The sequence below is a fragment of the Schistocerca americana genome, chromosome 3, assembly GCF_021461395.2.
Source record: "Schistocerca americana isolate TAMUIC-IGC-003095 chromosome 3, iqSchAmer2.1, whole genome shotgun sequence".
Taxonomy (NCBI): Eukaryota; Metazoa; Arthropoda; class Insecta; order Orthoptera; family Acrididae; genus Schistocerca; species Schistocerca americana.
This window is the reverse complement of record NC_060121.1, coordinates 883,457,669-883,474,841: the sequence shown is the minus strand read 5'-3', so window position 1 is coordinate 883,474,841 and position 17,173 is coordinate 883,457,669. Positions and strand designations below refer to the sequence as shown.

The 17,173-nt window shown below is 44.1% G+C and overlaps 1 long non-coding RNA gene across 1 annotated transcript in view; it reads left to right on the top strand.

Annotated features, from left to right (window-relative positions):
* LOC124607399 overlaps window positions 1-17,173 on the top strand; it is a 615,541-nt gene that overhangs the window by 373,079 nt on the left and 225,289 nt on the right. The gene's annotated exons all lie outside the window — the stretch shown is intronic.

Below are 17,173 nucleotides of genomic sequence, written 5' to 3'. Positions count from 1 at the left end.
TTCCCACAGGATGCGTATGAACAGCAGCGCGTGCAGGCGGTCTTCCGGCAGAAGCTGGTAGCATGGGCGATACACCCACTGGTTATGAAGTTCCTTTCCCTGTAGGTAACGTTCAGTACCTTCTCTGTCAGTTGTTAAGTATGCAGTAAGCAAATGAATTTAACAATATCGTCGACTATGTCTACAGTATTTTGTATTTCTGTGCTTAAGATTCGCTCGTACGACAGTTCTTCGTGCACGTACTATTAAAGTATGATGTGTCAGCATCTAACTGTGGTGCTTTCCGTTAGTTTTTATCAGAATGGGTGAAAGTGGATGAGCTTCATAATGTAGAGTAACAGAAGCTAAAGTTTTGGCTAAGCACTTGTATCAGGGGGTGCATAAAGTGAAGACCCGCATATTGCACCAACGCTTTGTTTTCTTTAAGCAACAACGTTAATGTTCACAAACTTAGAAATTGCCATCAACTCGTCCTTGTTACCAAATGAACCTTGGCAGTTTTTGAATACAGAGCCAGAATGGAAAGGGCAAATAATGTGAGTGCGTTTCTCGTCTGTGCTTCTAGAGCAGTCATCAGCTATTTTTTTGTGAAATCATCGACGTCTGGAGTTTTCATTGTTGACGATAAGTTTAGTTACCTCCCTTACGAGTTTCGCAACAGTTGCAACCCCCAACACGAAAAGTAAACTCTAGGCTTGTAAGTGAATGACCAATAGACAGATATCTGGAAAAAAAAAATCGGAATTCAGTTACGTAAATGCGTTGTTTCCAATTTATCGTGTGGACATACAGTATTGTTTTCAAGAATTAAGAAATTTTAACCGAAAAAGGTTTTGTTTTCAACGTCTGCAGCAGGAAATAAATGTAAAAGCATACATGATGAACTTAAGAGTACCTCCATTCCGGCGGAAATGCAAAGCAAATACCCTGCTCAGCATTCACACCCAAACCTCCAGGTGTCAGACACTCAGATCGGTACCAAAGGCTGTGTGTCAATAGTGTGTCAACCAGAACTCAGATTTAGTTCGTCGTATATGCTGTTGTCCAGTAGAAAATGCGTGAACGGTAATTAAAAGTAACAGCAGAACGGCCGTGCGGTCTAACGCCATGCTTTCCGGGCGGGAAGGCGTGCCGGTCCCCAGCACGAATCCGCCCGGCGGATTAGTGTCGAGGTCTGCTGTGCCGGCTAGTCTGTGGATGGTTTTTAAGGCGGTTTTCCATCTGCCTCGGCGACTGTGGACTGGTTCCCCTTATTCCGCCTCAGTTACGCTATGTCGGCAATTGCTGCACAAACACGTACGTGTACACCATAATTACTCTACGACGCAAACATCGGGGTTTCACTCGTCTGGTGTGAGACTTTCCCGTAGGGTTCACTGGGGGCCGAACCGTACAATAACCCTGCGTTCGATGTGGGGCGGCGGTGGGGTTAGTGGACTTGCTGTAGCCTGTTGTGGGGTTGTGTACCACTGGGGGCTACGGCGTGGACGAAGCCTCTCTGTCGTTTCTAGGTCCCTAGTTCCATACAGTACAATACAACACAACAGCAGAACGACAGAGAACAGGAAAAGCGTATCTGTGCATCACTGCTTTGCAGACGTCGCGTGGGTGAGTTGGTAAAGCGTGATATCGTCGTACCGAAGGTCCTGCGTTCAGACCACACTATTTACAATTTATTTAAATATGTTTAGGCGTGAAACTGCTATATGGGAGAAAATTTTCCTGCCACTTAAAGGACTTTTAGGAGTTAGTAGCAATGTTCTTTTTGGCATTCTGCCTTCGCTTCGTTAGTTGAAAGTAGCAAACCTATAGATTAAATGAAACAGTGGAAACATCAGGTGCGAATATCAGCAATGTAAGAAAAAGACAGATTACTACTTACCGTAAGGAAGACACGTAAAGCTGCAGACATGCACAACTGAAAGACACTTTTAATTATGCCTGTCTGCAGCTTGACGTGTCTTCCTTACGGTAAGTAGCAATCTGCCTTTTCCTACATTGTTGACAGATCTATAGAGTACATTTGTATAGATAGGTGTGGTGTTCTGTCGGATATGTGCGACAGAACAGACACCACTCGTGACGAAGTAGCTAGTGCATTTATAGTTTCACAGAATCAACGTAAACAACCAGAACAGTAGAATAGAGAAGCAATTGTATCACACATGCAGAAGCATTATTAGTCCCATATAACACTTTCACGCACGATACAGAAAAAGTCTTCATTGGGGTTTGAACCCAGGAGCCCTTGTACGACGATTTAACGCTCTGCCCACTTCCCCACGTAAGCTGTATGCATTACTTAATCACATTTATGCTTTTTTTGCACTCTGGTAGTTCTGGTGTTGCTTTTAGTTAACGTTTACGCCTGTTCTGCTGGACTATAGCACACAGTACGAACTAAATCGGAGTTTCGGAGTCCGGTGCCACGCGGCTGCTACGGTCGCAGGTTCGCATCCTGCTTCGTGCATGGATGTGTGTGATGTCTTTAGGTTAGTTAGGTTTAAGTAGTTCTATATTCTATGGGACTGATGACCTCAGATGTTAAGTCATTTTTTAGGAGTTTCGGTTGATACTGTATCGACATGCAACGTTTAGTACCGATCTGAGTGGATTGAGACCTGGAGGTTTGGGTGTCAGCTCCATGCCGTTATCAAAGCTCCGTCACGAACACCTGACAGAAACTAAGAGCTGCCCTTTGGTTTACTTGCAGCTGCAACTTAAACGTGGCTCAAGTTGTAGGAGGGACGGAGCAGAGACGCTTAATGTTGTAAGTCACTCCGGGGGACTCGTAGGGTGGGTTAAATCAGGGCCAGCCAGACGCTGCACGCTGTGCAAAAGTGCGGATGTGGTGCCACAGGTGCGCACACCTCAGCCAGGGGGCAGAGCGGAACAGTAACGCCTATAACTACTAAGCACGTACACCAAATGAGCGGCGGCGGTTCTGCTTCGTTGTTCACGCGGTTACCAGGAGGAACGAAGCACCCCCAGTCTTGGGTCCCTATGGCGGCTGTAGCCTTACGTGAGACGCACTGAGAAATGGCGAGTGTTGAAAAAGCAAAGCACGGCGAATCTGTTTCCTCAGTCATTTAAACACGACTGGTAACTGCAGTTCTTTTTTACAGCAGTAGCTGAAAACTTAGTGTTGCTGTGCTGCCGGGCAATAGGCAGCCATCGCAGGTTCACGATTCAAAGACGCTATAACTCATTTCATAAAGACGAGTCTAGTGTTCTGAACGCTGAAGAACGGCAAACCAAATTAAGTGCGCTTAAGAAAATGGATGAGTCATTATAATTGATACCTCTTGAATTCTTCGTTTCATGTATTACATTCGTTTCCATTTTACTGTACTGCCTACTGTTTTCAATCTTCCAGAATACATTAAGAATATCCGGATCCGTGAAACAGTTTTCCGAAAGGGAACTTGGGAAAAACCTGTCTCATTGATGCTGCAGAACTTTCGTGTCCCACGAACGTTCGCAGGTTTCGAGAAATCGGCCTTTCCAAACAAACCGTGAAACGACGTGTAAGTGTTACGGCCGGTAGTGTTACGGCCGGCGATGTGCTCAGGCAGTTAATAAATAAGGCTAAGGATTTCTTGCTTTCTCTGTTGCGTTGGATGAAGTAACAGATCTTAAAGGCACACTTCATGCAATGACACACACATGAGGTGTCGATAACACACTGCGTCTAACAGAGGACATTTGGACTTACTGCCTTCGAAACGGACTAAGACAGGTGTGACCGTAGTACAGTTCTGACTTCAGAGAGGGAAGAGTGAACCGAAATTACAAGACCCTTGCTGGATACCAGACCTTGAATTTTTCGTGCACATTACATCTCACATGAACAGCCTGAACCTCACTTTGCAAGGTGAAAATAATTTAATTTCTGACATGTTAAAAAAAGTAAATGCTTTTGAAAAGGAGCTTGCTGTTTGGGAGAGCCAATTATCGTCTGAAAACACATGCACATTTCCCCACTGTTGCTTTGATCCACGAAAGTGCTGCACTTCAAGAATACGTGTCAGTAATCGTAAAAATTAAGGAGCAATTTCGAGCACGATTTTTGGATATTACGAGTGTGTGTCCTTTCAAGCGTTGCTTTGCTCTGCCGTTTTCAGCATCAATTGAAGATGCTCCGAATCATTTACAGATGGAACTGATCGACCTGTAGTACAATATACGCTTGAATGACAAGATCTTTGTAGTACGAAGCAAAAAAAAAAAACACTTATGAAAACTTTTCGCAGCTAGAATTTACACGCCTTCATCACGAAGCTGCGAGAGTTATGTGTATGTTCTGTTCTACTTTTCTGTGTGAAAGATTTTTCTCCGTAATGAAAATGAATAAATCAAGGTTTCGATCGAGTATTAGTGGCGAAAATCTTCGCAGCAGCTTGCGTTTATCAATGTGCCGTGCTTTTGTCCCCGAAATTATCGTCTCTCATTACCAGTGATAAAAACGTTTTGGATTTCTTTCTTTTTCCAATTTAAAACTGTTCTTAACTAACTATGCTTCATCCTGCTCCATATTATACAGGCGAACATTGTTATCTTAAAAATTTGGTGTTAAACCAGTTGTTGAAGGTATACTCGCAGGGTGACAATTATTGAACTATTTGAAATAAAATCGCTGTAACTTTTGAACTGTTTGCTTTAGGACGTTCAAACTGCACCGTTGGCCGCGGGCATGATGGGAGTTAGTATGCTCATGCACATGCAGCTTGTTGTTGATTGCCATTTGCACGTGGAACTGTCACGGTACAGCGTGCCTGAGCGTATAGCGCTTGTGAAGGCCTACTATGCGAGCAGTAACAGCCCAGCTGCGCTCCAATGAAGTTTGCGACCCAGTTCAAGCTGAAAACAGCCGGTCCAAGTGTGCTAACAACCAAAAATTTGATTCGCAAGTTTGAGAGAAGGGGCGCTGTTCGTGATAACAGTTTGAAAATTTCGGTCGTCCAAAAAGGGTGAAAACACTGAAAACACGGGGAAGGCAGGCGCTGTGTTAAAACCAGCCCCAGAAAATCGATCAGACGAGCTGCAGAACAGGTGGGAATAAAGCGGGAAACACCGCGACAAATTGTTTTTGAAGACTTGCATCTATTCCCATACGAAATTCAAACCCATAAGCTATTAAGCCCTAGGGCCATGTAATAGCAGTTGTGTTTCACCAACACTATTGTCCACAGAATTGACGAACAGGACTTTAATGTGAATATGGCTTGATTTAGAACGAAACCCACTTTCATTTGGATGGGTTCGTCAATAAGCAAAATTTGCGCATTTAGGGGACTGAGAATCTGCATTTCGCCATCGAGAAGTCTCTTCACCCCCAACGGCTGACTGCGTGGTGTGCAGTGTCCAGTCACAGAATAATCGGTACGATATTTCTCGATGGCGCGGTGACTGCCGAACGATACTTGAAGGTTTTGGAAGATAATTTCATCCCAGTTATCCAAAGTGACCCTGATTACGACAAGATGGGGTTCATGCAAGACTGAGCTCGACCCCATCGAAGGAGGAGAGTCTTTGATGTCCTGTAGGAGCTCTTTGGAGACCGCATTCTGGCTTTGGGATATCCAGAGGCCAGTAGCATCGATTGGCCGCCATATTCTCCTGATCTGAACACGTGCGACTCATTTTTGTGGGGCTGTGTTAAAGACAACGTGTATAGCGACAATCCCAAAACCATTGCTCAGGTGAAAACAGCCATTCAGGAGGTCATCGACAGCATCGATGTTCCGACACTTCAGCATGTCATACAGAATTTCGCTATTCGTCTGTGCCACATCTTCAAGGATGGCGGTCATATCCAATATGTCATAACCTAAATCCGAATATCTGTAGTGACCTTTACATGTTGACTAAGGTGTGTGCGCGCCCTTAGTTTGTAACTAATCTACGTTTTATATATCAGGTGATCAAAAAGTCTGCATAAATTTGAAAACTTAATAAACCACGGAATAATGTAGACAGAGAGGTAAGAAACGACACACGTGCTTGGAATGACATGGGGTTTTATTAGAACCAAAAAAACACCCCATATTGCTAGACGCGTGAAAGATCTCTTGCGCGCATCGTTTGGTGGTGATAGTGTGCTCAGCCGCCACTTTCGTCATGCTTGGCCTCCAAGGTCCCCAGACCTCAGTCCGCGCGATTATTGGCTTTGGGGTTACCTGAAGCCGCAAGTGTATCGTGATCGACCAACATCTCTAGGGATGCTGAAAGACAACATCCGACGCCAATGCCTCACCATAACTCCGGACATGCTTTACAGTGCTGTTCAGAACATTATTCCTCGACTACAGCTGTTGTTGAGGAATAATGGTGGACATATTGAGCATTTCCTGTAAAGAACATCATCTTTGCTTTGTCTTACTTTATGCTAATTATTGCTATTCTGATCAGATGAAGCGCCATCTGTCGGACATTTTTTGAACGTTTGTATTTTTTTGGTTCTAATAAAACCCCATGTAATTCCAAGCATGTGTGTCAATTTGTGCCTCTCTATCTACATTATTCCGCGATTTATTCAGTTTTCAAATTTATACTGACTTTTTGATCACCCGGTATATAGTTCAATAATTGTCAGCCTGTGCGTGCTTAATAAATGTCATTTAATTATTGAGAGACATGATTGATTTCTTTGCAATGAATGGTATTTAAGTATTATTTACATTTAATTTCAGGTTATACATAGGCTAAGTGACAGGGCCTCTCTCTCGATGTCGATTAGTATTTGGTGTCGCTTAAGTGTCGGTCTGCAGTAGGCCACCGTTGGTCGACCGACATACAAAACCAACGACGATACCCACCCATTATAGCGCCGCCCACTGTGAAAAGAGCACGAGAGCGCGCCAATATACAGGCCCAGCCAGTGGGCAAAGCGACATTATGGCCAGGAAGCTGCACATGTGCAGCAGCCCCGGGCCGGGCCCAAATGGCTCGAATCGCAGACGAGCACAAATATTGATTTGACACGACATATTCACTCATTCAACATTTCTGAGCAGTTTTCACTCACAATGAGGAGGCAAACATTACGGCCGCCTGCTTGATAGCGCGATGGTCCACCTTTAGAACGCAACACAGCAGTGCTTCTGTATTCGACGAGTCGTTGGTGGTTTTCCAGATGTGTGAGGGGCTGTCAAATGAAAACCTAACAACTGCCACGACGAGACCGTGGAATGGCTCAATACAAAAGTAATAACCACACTCGTTAAGATATTTATCCCACTGGAAGACGCGACGATCAGTTCCTGTTTCGTAGGACACGATCAGCTGCCGAGGGATCCAAAACCACACCCACTCTCGAACTTCCTCGTCCGACTGAAACTGACGTCCACGCATTTCTTTCTTCAGGTCGCCAAAGATGTGAAAATCACACGGTGAAAGATCCGGGCTGTACAGAGGGTGTTACAGTGTTTCCCAACCAAATCGCTGAAGCGTAGCCTTCGTCCCAGTTGCAGTGTGGGGGCGGGCGTTATCGTGCAACAGGGTGATTACATGTCACAGCGGTCCTGGGCGTCTTGACTTCATAGCGCGTCGCAGTTTCTGCGAAGTGTCTTCATAGCGCTTCCCATCGATTGTGGTTCCACATATCAGGGACTGGACTAGCAGAGGGCCCCTGCGTTCAAGGAAGGAGGTCTTGATGACCATACACGGTGCCACCATTTTGAGCCCGAGGGCAAATGGCAAAGCCAACAGTGGAAACATCCCTCATCTCCCCTGCAAAAGAAATCCAAACCTGTTCACACAAGTTCCGGTAACGTCATGACCACCTCCTCATTCGACTGCAGGCGCCCTCTGCCCGTCAGGTTCATCGAGCGTGGAAGCACAATCAGTGGGCAGCGCGGAAAATGCGACATAAAACGCCCAGGAATACTGCCTGACGGAATCATCCTGCTGCATGCTAACGCCCGCCCCCACAGTGCCACAGGGACGAAGGCCATGCATCAGCGATTTGGTTAGAAAACACGGCGACTTCCGCTGTATAGCCAGATCTGTCACCGTGTGATTTTCACATCTTTTGGCGACCTGAAGATGGACATGAGTGGACGCCGCTTGCAGTTGGTCGAGACAGTGCAAGAGTGCCTGCGTTTGTGGATCCGTCAGCGGCCGGCCGCGTTCTACGAAGTAGCAATTGATTGTGTTGTGTCCCAGTGGGATACATCTCGTAACGCGTGTGCTGACTGCTTTTGAATGGAACCGTTCCAGGGTTCCGTTGTGGCGGGTTTTCGGTTTTCATTTGACTCACAACGTGCGACATGATCGTGAATAAAACATTGATCGAGAAAATAGAGAATAAATACGAGGGTTGGAACTTGAATGGTGGCAACTATTTATTTACAGCTCGTACAAAATAGGAACGTGTTTCAAAGTTTTATTGACCTTCAAAGTAGTCACCAGCATTGTGTATAACCTGTTGCCAGCGATGTGGAAGTCGTAGGATACTCTTAGCAGTGCCAGTTGTGTTGACAGTTCGAACGGCGCGGTCTGTTGTCCGACGAATTTGTAGCAGTTCTGAAGCGAATGCCGTGAAGTGTTTCTTTCAGTTTAGAAATCGAGTTGAACTCACGAGAGCTTAAGTCAGGGGAGTGCTTAGGTGGTATAGCTCTTAGCAGCTCCATCAGTCAAATAAATTAGTAACAGCTTGCACGGTACGTGCTTGAGCATTGTCCTGCAAAATGATGGTCAGATCCTGCAGAAAGTGTCATCACTTCAGTCTCTGTGCTGTTCATTTTTGGAACACAACCTACGACCAGCTTAAGAGACAGAAGGACCTGACCATCATTTTGCAGGACAATGCTCAAGCACGTACAGTGCAAGCTGTTACTGATTTGTTTGACTGATGGGGCTACTAAGTGCTATACCACCTACTGCACTCCCTTGACTTAAGCCCTCAACAAAAAAAATGAGTTCAACTCCATTTCTAAACTGAAGGAAACACTTCACAGCATTCGCTTCATAACTGCTACAAATTTGTCGGTCAGTAGACCGAGCCGCTCGAACTGTCAACAAAACTGGCACTGCTAAGAGTGTCCTACGACTTCCACATCGCTCGAAACAGGTTATACACAATGCTGGTGACTACTTTGAAGGTCTGTAAAACGTGAAACACGTATCTATTTTGTACGAGCTGTAAATAAATAGTTGCCAGTATTGAAGTTCCAACCGTCGTACTTCTCTTTTCGGTATATGACTAGAATATTGTTAGGTCCTTAGACCACCCGTTTCGGTTAGCGATGACCATCTTCAGATCTGTTTCAAAAATGTCCTAATATGATGAACTTGTAGTGGCATCATCAAAAGAAAACATAAGTTTATTTTGTGTTTATTTTTGACGAAGCCACTCTGGCTTCATTATATTAGGACATTGCTGACTGGAAGAAGTAGTCTAGAGACCTAACAATTTTGGGATCTTGAACGGAAGTAAAAGAGATTTATTTCATTTGACCACCCCTTACATGTGGGACCAGATGTCTATTCACAAATCACACAATTTGTGTGTAAATTGCGGCCGTTGGTGTGTGGGCGCGTATTAAAATGCCATAATAAGAATCCGACCCTGGCCTTTAAAGACTCTAGACAGTGCTCAACTCCATTAGCGCTGTTAAAAAAAAAACAGCGTTCAATAACGAGTGTTCCTGGTTGCCAGAAGGTTGCCGTCTTGCATCTTTACATCTTTAGAGACAAAAGTTGCGTCGAATTTCGTAACGGGTCTTATGAGTCGCAAAGGCAGCCTCTGAAACTATATCGCATGGAGTATGTCAGAACGTATGTTACATGTAGTACGTGAAATATTTCAGTACCAAAGAATATCAAAAACAATATTCAGCCTCCTCACTAGTGAAGGTGCATATTCGTTTCATAAGGTAGCCGCATCGATGAGGATTTATTTTCCTCGGTTTCGACGTTGCGGTGCGAATGCCTCCGCAAACCCTCGCCAATAAGCAGTGTATCCAATTCCCCGATTTCCTCGCTATCTGAAGGATTTGTAGACGTGCAAATATTTGCAGTTGCGACGTTGCCTCGACGCCTACCCTTAAGGACGTTACCGGAGTCCCTGTTATTGGTTTAGGGGGGCCCCGTGTGCCATGCTGGAGAAATCCTCCAAAGACTCACAAGACTCAAAGCACTCACCCAGAACGATCTGTTGCTTGTTGGAGTAAACCGTTCTGTGCATAATGCCCCGGATTTTAGGGAGAATTGCTGAAGGTACATTATTTAAAAATCCGCTTTGTAACTACTAAAAAAACGTATTTGTTGTAGGAGAATATAAAGTTTACAGTGGAACGAGAATACAAGCTCGACTTCCTGGATAAAACCATGAGAAAAGTTCATCACAACCAAACAACCAAACCCATGACATACATAGAAGACGTGAAACAGACGCCGTAATAAATAAAAACCAAAACCAATCATTGAATGACAAAAAAGCTCCAATCAGATAACTATTAAACAGCTTCAACAAGACCGCCTAAACACATCTGATAATAAAAAAAAACTAATGTCCGCGCAAACTAATTTGACACTCGACCATAAATGGGAATTGTCTTCACGGTCGCTCCCATCAGCCACCACACCGTTGTGAGTTTAGTATCCACTAGCAAACAGATTGCATTAGAAAACGGATACAAATAAACAATAGTTGACAAACTTGAAATAAAAATAAGGGAACACAAAACAGCACAGAAACTTGAGAAAAGCCAAACGACTCCTACTCAGACATGAAATACGCTGAAAACAAGGAGCACAACCATAAGAATATGGTATACAACGACTTATCACAGTAAACTTATTCACAAAACAGGGAAAATATTTCAGAAAAGAACAGGGGCATGGTATAAACATTGCATATAATTCAGTATAGAAACATGTCAAAGATAAACCCAAATCTAGAGAGATACTGACAGTTTATCTACAGGCCCAACTACAAGTATTTCGAAAATATGTATTAGCAAGTGACATTTGAATACCGCCTTAAACACGAATACCCTTATGACGTTACGACATTGGGCGCTTTCGGTTCAAACCTGCGTCCGACGATCCAGATCTCAGTTTTCCGTGATTTCCCTAAATCGCTTAAGTCGAGTGCCGAGATGGTGCCTTCGAAAGGGCATGGCCGATATCCTTCCCCCATCCTTCCGTGATCCCAGTTTGTTCTCTGTATGTAGTGACGTCTTTGTAGTCGGGACGTTAAACACTATCTTCCTCACTTTTGTGAACAGGAATATATAGGCCAGGCCAGTAGAAACGGATATGAGATTCATAAAAATCAGTAAAAAAACTGACCTCTCTCGACACTTCCAGAAACTTAGCGTGTACCCAAAGCACTTACACGCAATAAACAGCTAATTAGTGGCCAAATAAACATTGGAAACCAAACACAACATACCACACCAGCCTGTACTCGACTTTAACCCCCACCCCCACTTTCCATGTACATGATTAACACTGACACAAAACCTTTGGTTCCCGCTCACATAATTTAATGAACAGATATGACTATAAATAAAGAACATAGTACTCATGTGGCAAAACTTGGATCTGGTGAACGTTCCTAAATAAAAATAAATCCGAATCTAGCAAAAGGTGCCAACACTGCGCACAGAAAATACACACATGTATTTAGTCAGAGGGATGGAAATAAATGTCAGTGGTGCAACATTTAATCGTGTTTTAGGTCAATAAATGTTAAGTGATGTAGCTCAAGGGAAAGTAGGCTGAAACTAGCAGCGCCCAACGTAGGAATACGTGAAAAACGTGCACTCCAGCATCATTTAACGGATATATGCAAAAATCAGACGAAAATGTACTCGTAGTAATTACAAATGACACTTCGATACTTAGAAAAAGGTATATTTTGAAATCTAGAAAGAAAACCAAAATTGGAAATATGTTTAATTCCACATCGTTATTGATGTTTTAAGCGATGCTTCGGGTGAAATGCGTAAGTAGTTGCATAGTTGATTTTTAATAACGAGGCAGCGACATACCACCTCTGCTAAAGCACTGTGAAGTTCAAACTAATATTTTGATTGATGACAGCTTTATTTTTTTTAAGTAATTATGTAATAGCTACTGACACCATTAACGCACAAATGAAAAACTTGTTACGAATGTCGAGCTAAGCTGTGCTGTATGATTTTTCGCCAGCGTATTATTTACCAATTTTCATATGCTGCCATATTTAGTACTGATCTACTATGTCTTGTCTGTGGAAAATCAGTGCACACAACAAAGGAAATTTTACACAAGTGTTCTGCAGTTTTTTTATCCTGTGATAAAAGGAAATATTCATGTGATGCCAGTAGCTGTCACACTGTGCCAATCATTTGCACCTAGTGAAGTTCGTAACCAGCATACCGTTAACACATTGTAGAACAGTAAACATTCCGTATCGTTTTGTGGTATGTTGTGCCGTGGAAAGTCCGTGTAAGAGGGTTCGAAGCGCTTCCGTGATTATTACTCCTATACGGTCATCTTCCTCCTGGTGTATTACTCGCGCAAACAAAATTGACACTCGGCGCGTTGGCTGATGGGAGCGACTGTAAATGGGAAATGCCTTTGTACAGTCGCTCCGATCAGCCACCGTGCCGAGTGTCAACTTCGTTTGCGCGTATAATATCTATGCACTGGCGAGGCAACTTAATATGAGACCGCGCTAGGTATGACGTCCAAAGCACTGCAGAAGTTCGCATACAAATGAATCACTAACAGTCTTGACTCATTCCAGTGTGCCTTGTCGTGGGTAAAGGGCGCGGTAAATCAGTCTGCCAGAAATAGATAATCCTCAGCCTTCTGAGCAAGCGCGAAGGTAGTTTCGAAACGGCAAAGTTTGCAAACCGTTCGCAGCTTTCGTGGCAGAAGTGTCATCAACGGACGAACCGCGCCATTGTGAATCAGCGTGCCTGTGATGTAAGATGTGAACGCAGACGGCCACGACGCGTAATAAACAGCCGGCATCACAAAGCGAAAGCGATCGCCGAAAAAAAATCAACCAGATGGCATCTAGACATGCGCCTGCCACCGCAGTTCAGCGGAACCTGCTGTCAGTGGAGAGGAGAGTGTTTGCAGTCAAGCAATGGCACTAAGTGAATGGAAAGGAACAGACTTGGTTGAAAATGGATTGATAGCGATTGGCGGCGCGTAGCGTTATTCTCCCATGGGTCGTTGTTTCTTGTCTCGCAGGAGAATGGATGGACTTTGGGGTTGGTTAACGATTCACTGCGTGTAGAGGAATATGTGGGTCATGGTAACACAAACTTAAGAATGACAAACGTAAAAAGGATTTTGTTTTACAGCTAGTGTATGACCTAGGTTGGAGGCAACGATACGTGTTAAAAAACTGAAAGATTAGCTGTCCACGGTTTCTTCTATTTCTTCATTATTAGTTGGACAGTTGGAGAGTTAATCTTTCACTCTGCAAGCATACCACAGCCAGTACCTCAATATCCTCTCTTCGAGGAACGCTAGTCCCACGAAGTGTGCTGGAGAAATTCCGTGTCGTTCGGATTGCAGGATAGAGGTGCTTAACAGCACTGGGGCTGTGACGGCGGGTCGTTAGACGAGCTTGGATAGCTCAACCGGTAAGGACGTGGCCCGTGAGAGGCGTGCTGCCGAGTATCGACCCTGCTAGTTAGAAACTGCCTAGAAGAATCGTTGCTACGGGAATAACTGCGAAAAACTGAAAGAGTGCGAGGACGACGTAAGTGAACGTCGCTATAGCTACACAGCATAAAAAAGTCTGACACGTTACGCTGAAATGTTGTTCGCAATTAACTAAAATACACGATTCGTGGACGCCCGCAGATCGCAAAGGTAAAGATAAGAGCCGCAAAAAGGAAAAAAAAAACTGTCACCAGTTTCAGAGTAGGCCAACAACAACAGCGGCAAATATCAATTTGACATATGCCAATGTTACTTGGCACAGTGCATTTTTTAGTGTGTCAGAGTTCAGGCCAAATTTCCGACAGAGCTGTCTAATTTTCGAGCATGTCTGTAACGGATGGCTGGTACATAAACCACAAAAGTATGTCCGAAATAGCTAGGCAGTTACAAAATTATACATTTAATTTCTGTCATTTGTATACTCAGGGGAAACAGATCTACACGTGAATAAATTCCCTGGAAGCCCCTATATAGTTCATGAGTGGGGTACTTTGCAGGAACTGCTAGTCATTCGCTTCCCTGTTACACACACAAACTGACCCGGGAGGAAATATTGCCCTTATGCCTTTGCACGAACCCCAATTTCCCTTATTTTGTTTTTATGATCCTTGCGCGGGGTGAACGTTGAAGGCAGGAGAATCATCCAGCAGTCTGTTGCAAAAGCTGATCCTTTAAATTGTTTCAGTAGGGTTTCACGGCAAAATCGTCAACTTACCTTGAAGTATTCCCATGTAAGTACACAGAACATTTACATAACATTCTCGTGCTGATGTGCCATTTGAAACATTTTTGAAGATTTGAGAGGAGCGAAGATTACAATAAACTTTCTAGTTTACTTAGCTTGTCATGTTGAGACGGCTCCAGTTCTTCTTGTCTAGGGGTCTCATTCCTGAAGCTGAAAATCTCACATCACGTCCTCATGGCTGGTTTGAACTTACGACTCCCACACTCTGCGGAAATAATATTCCTATTTTTCGCAAGAAATGAATTTTTACTAGTTTCCGTTACATTATTAATTTCGATTATAATTTTATAAACGAATCCATAAATAAATATAGTACACAGTACAGGATTGTGTAACTAAAAATAATTTTAACTGTACATTCAGAAATACTACTTATGGATTATAACATTCCTTTTCATAAATTTTGGCTTGATATATAACGTACTGTGTATAAAATTATACGTATGTTTGCAGAAAAGCAACTGAGATAATACTGACCTGTCCAGAATTCGAATAATAATACTGAACTGGTATCGACAACAACTGTTGAGGAAATGTAATGCTAGAGGAGGCTGCCTCGTTACAAGCGTTTGGATGAAAAATAAGTTTGAAGATGGAATCACTTTCAAATCTCGCTCTTCACGACACACACACACACACACACACACACACACACACTGTGGAGAGCGGTGCATTGGTGGAGCGCCACAGCCAGCTCCCCTAGTTGAGCACATACCAGTTTCTCGCGGCCGTTGTTGTTTTGGGATAAAAATGAGACGACGTAATTACAGCAGGGACTGACTGGGCGGCCCCTTCTCCCCTTGAAGCGGGAGTTTTGAAAGTGATCCGCTGTTCAAACTTATTTTGCATTCTAAACGGTACATTTCCAGAAACGTGTTCCGTATCAAAACTTTATCTACCAAGTCCCGTCTACAACACATAGAAGCCTGTAATAGGAAGCTTGAAACATCCTGTACATTTTTCTGACTTGGGTGTACTCCAATCTTTGCCTTGCCCCTCATCTCCCCCTCCCCCCCCCGTTTTTCCCCATACCATGGAAGTTATTACCTGATTTCTTAACGCAGGTACTATCATTCCGTCCGTCTTCTGGTCAGTGTTACACGCACACTGTTTTCTTCGATGATTGTACGGAGAACCACCTCATTTATTATCTTATCAGTGCATACGTCTCTAACACCGCTTCTGAAACGTTTCAGTTGCCCTTTATTTATTTTTCTCACGACCGTGTGATTCACTGTGCTCCAGACGTACACTCCTAAATTTCTTATTCTAATTAAGGCCTGTGTCGATACTTCCTTAAGCGAGGAATGTAACGTTACCGCTACGTGGGAGTGATATTGTATTTGAACATAATGGTCACTTGAGTATGCCAAATCTGTGCTGAAACATGTTACACCCACGCTCTCGCACACGATTGGAGCCTAGGTAGCCGGAGCAGAGAGGTCCACTTCCGGCTCGGCGGGCCGGGTCGGCTTATTTTGATTGGGCTGCCTGTGTGTGTGTGTGTGTGTGTGTGTGTGTGTGTGTGTGTGTGTGTGTCGGGTCCCCCTTCTCTCTCGCTGTGTATACGGCGCGCCTGTCCCTCCCTTGCCTCCCTTCTAGGAAGCGCACGCCCACGCCTACACCTCTCCTCGTGTCGGCGTGCAGCATCATAAGTGTGGCAGCGTTTCCAGTGTCCCGGCGTCAACACTGTTTCAAATAAGGCGGTCGGGGTACGTAGCAAACCTCTGCAGTTTCTAAAATGACTGAACCCAGTAACAACCAAAAGATCGTACAAGTTCGTGTCTAGATCTGAGACTGAAGAAATACCATCTGACGTTAGGAACACTATCATCTCCTTACAAGCGGGAAAATAGCAAGGCAATTAAATGCGAGAGCTATCGCATAATCTGCATAAACAGCTCGTGCGCCCAAGTTAGTGGTCTGAATTATATACAGAGGAATGTAAATGAAAATGGAAGGATTTATTAGGTGACTACCACTTTTGCTTTAGGATCTCCAGCCACACCGTATCGACACTTCTGACGTTACACTTGATAGTATAAACAATATTACAGTAAATAAGTAAATAGTAGAACTTCCAGAGCATTTCTTAATCTAGAAAATCACTCGACAATGTAAAGTGTTGCAGGATATTTGAAACTGAGAGGAAAATAAGTGCAGCCAATACTGAAAGGGAGGTAACTTTCAGAGACGCACAAAAGTATTCAGACACAGGTCACATTCGTATCTGACGATCAATTGTGACTGATGCACACACGGAATGTGCATCTGCGTATGTGCCATAATGCAGGGATTACTGCGAAAGAGCCGGTCGGAGTGGCCGTGCGGTTCTAGGCGCTGCAGTCTGGAGCCGAGCAACCGCTACGGTCGCAGGTTCGAATCCTGCCTCGGGCTTGGACGTATGTGATGTCCTTAGGTTAGTTAGGTTTAATTAGTTCTAAGTTCTAGGAGACTGATGACCTCAGAAGTTAAGTCGCATTGTGCTCAGAGCGATACTGCGAAAGACGTCGACTATGCGAATGTCATCGTACCCTCTACATGGAACGATTAGTTGTGTGTTAATATCACAGGTTTGTGTTTCACGCGGGACAAAACCAATCAGACACCACCCCGCTTAACAAGGTAGCCGCAGTCTGAGGGCACATATCGGCGGCAGCGAGGAGTCAGTGTACGCAAGGCAGTGTGTCTCATACTTCAGGGAGCCACAGGTCTCGTCCAGAAAGGCCAACGTAGCGCCATACCCCATAA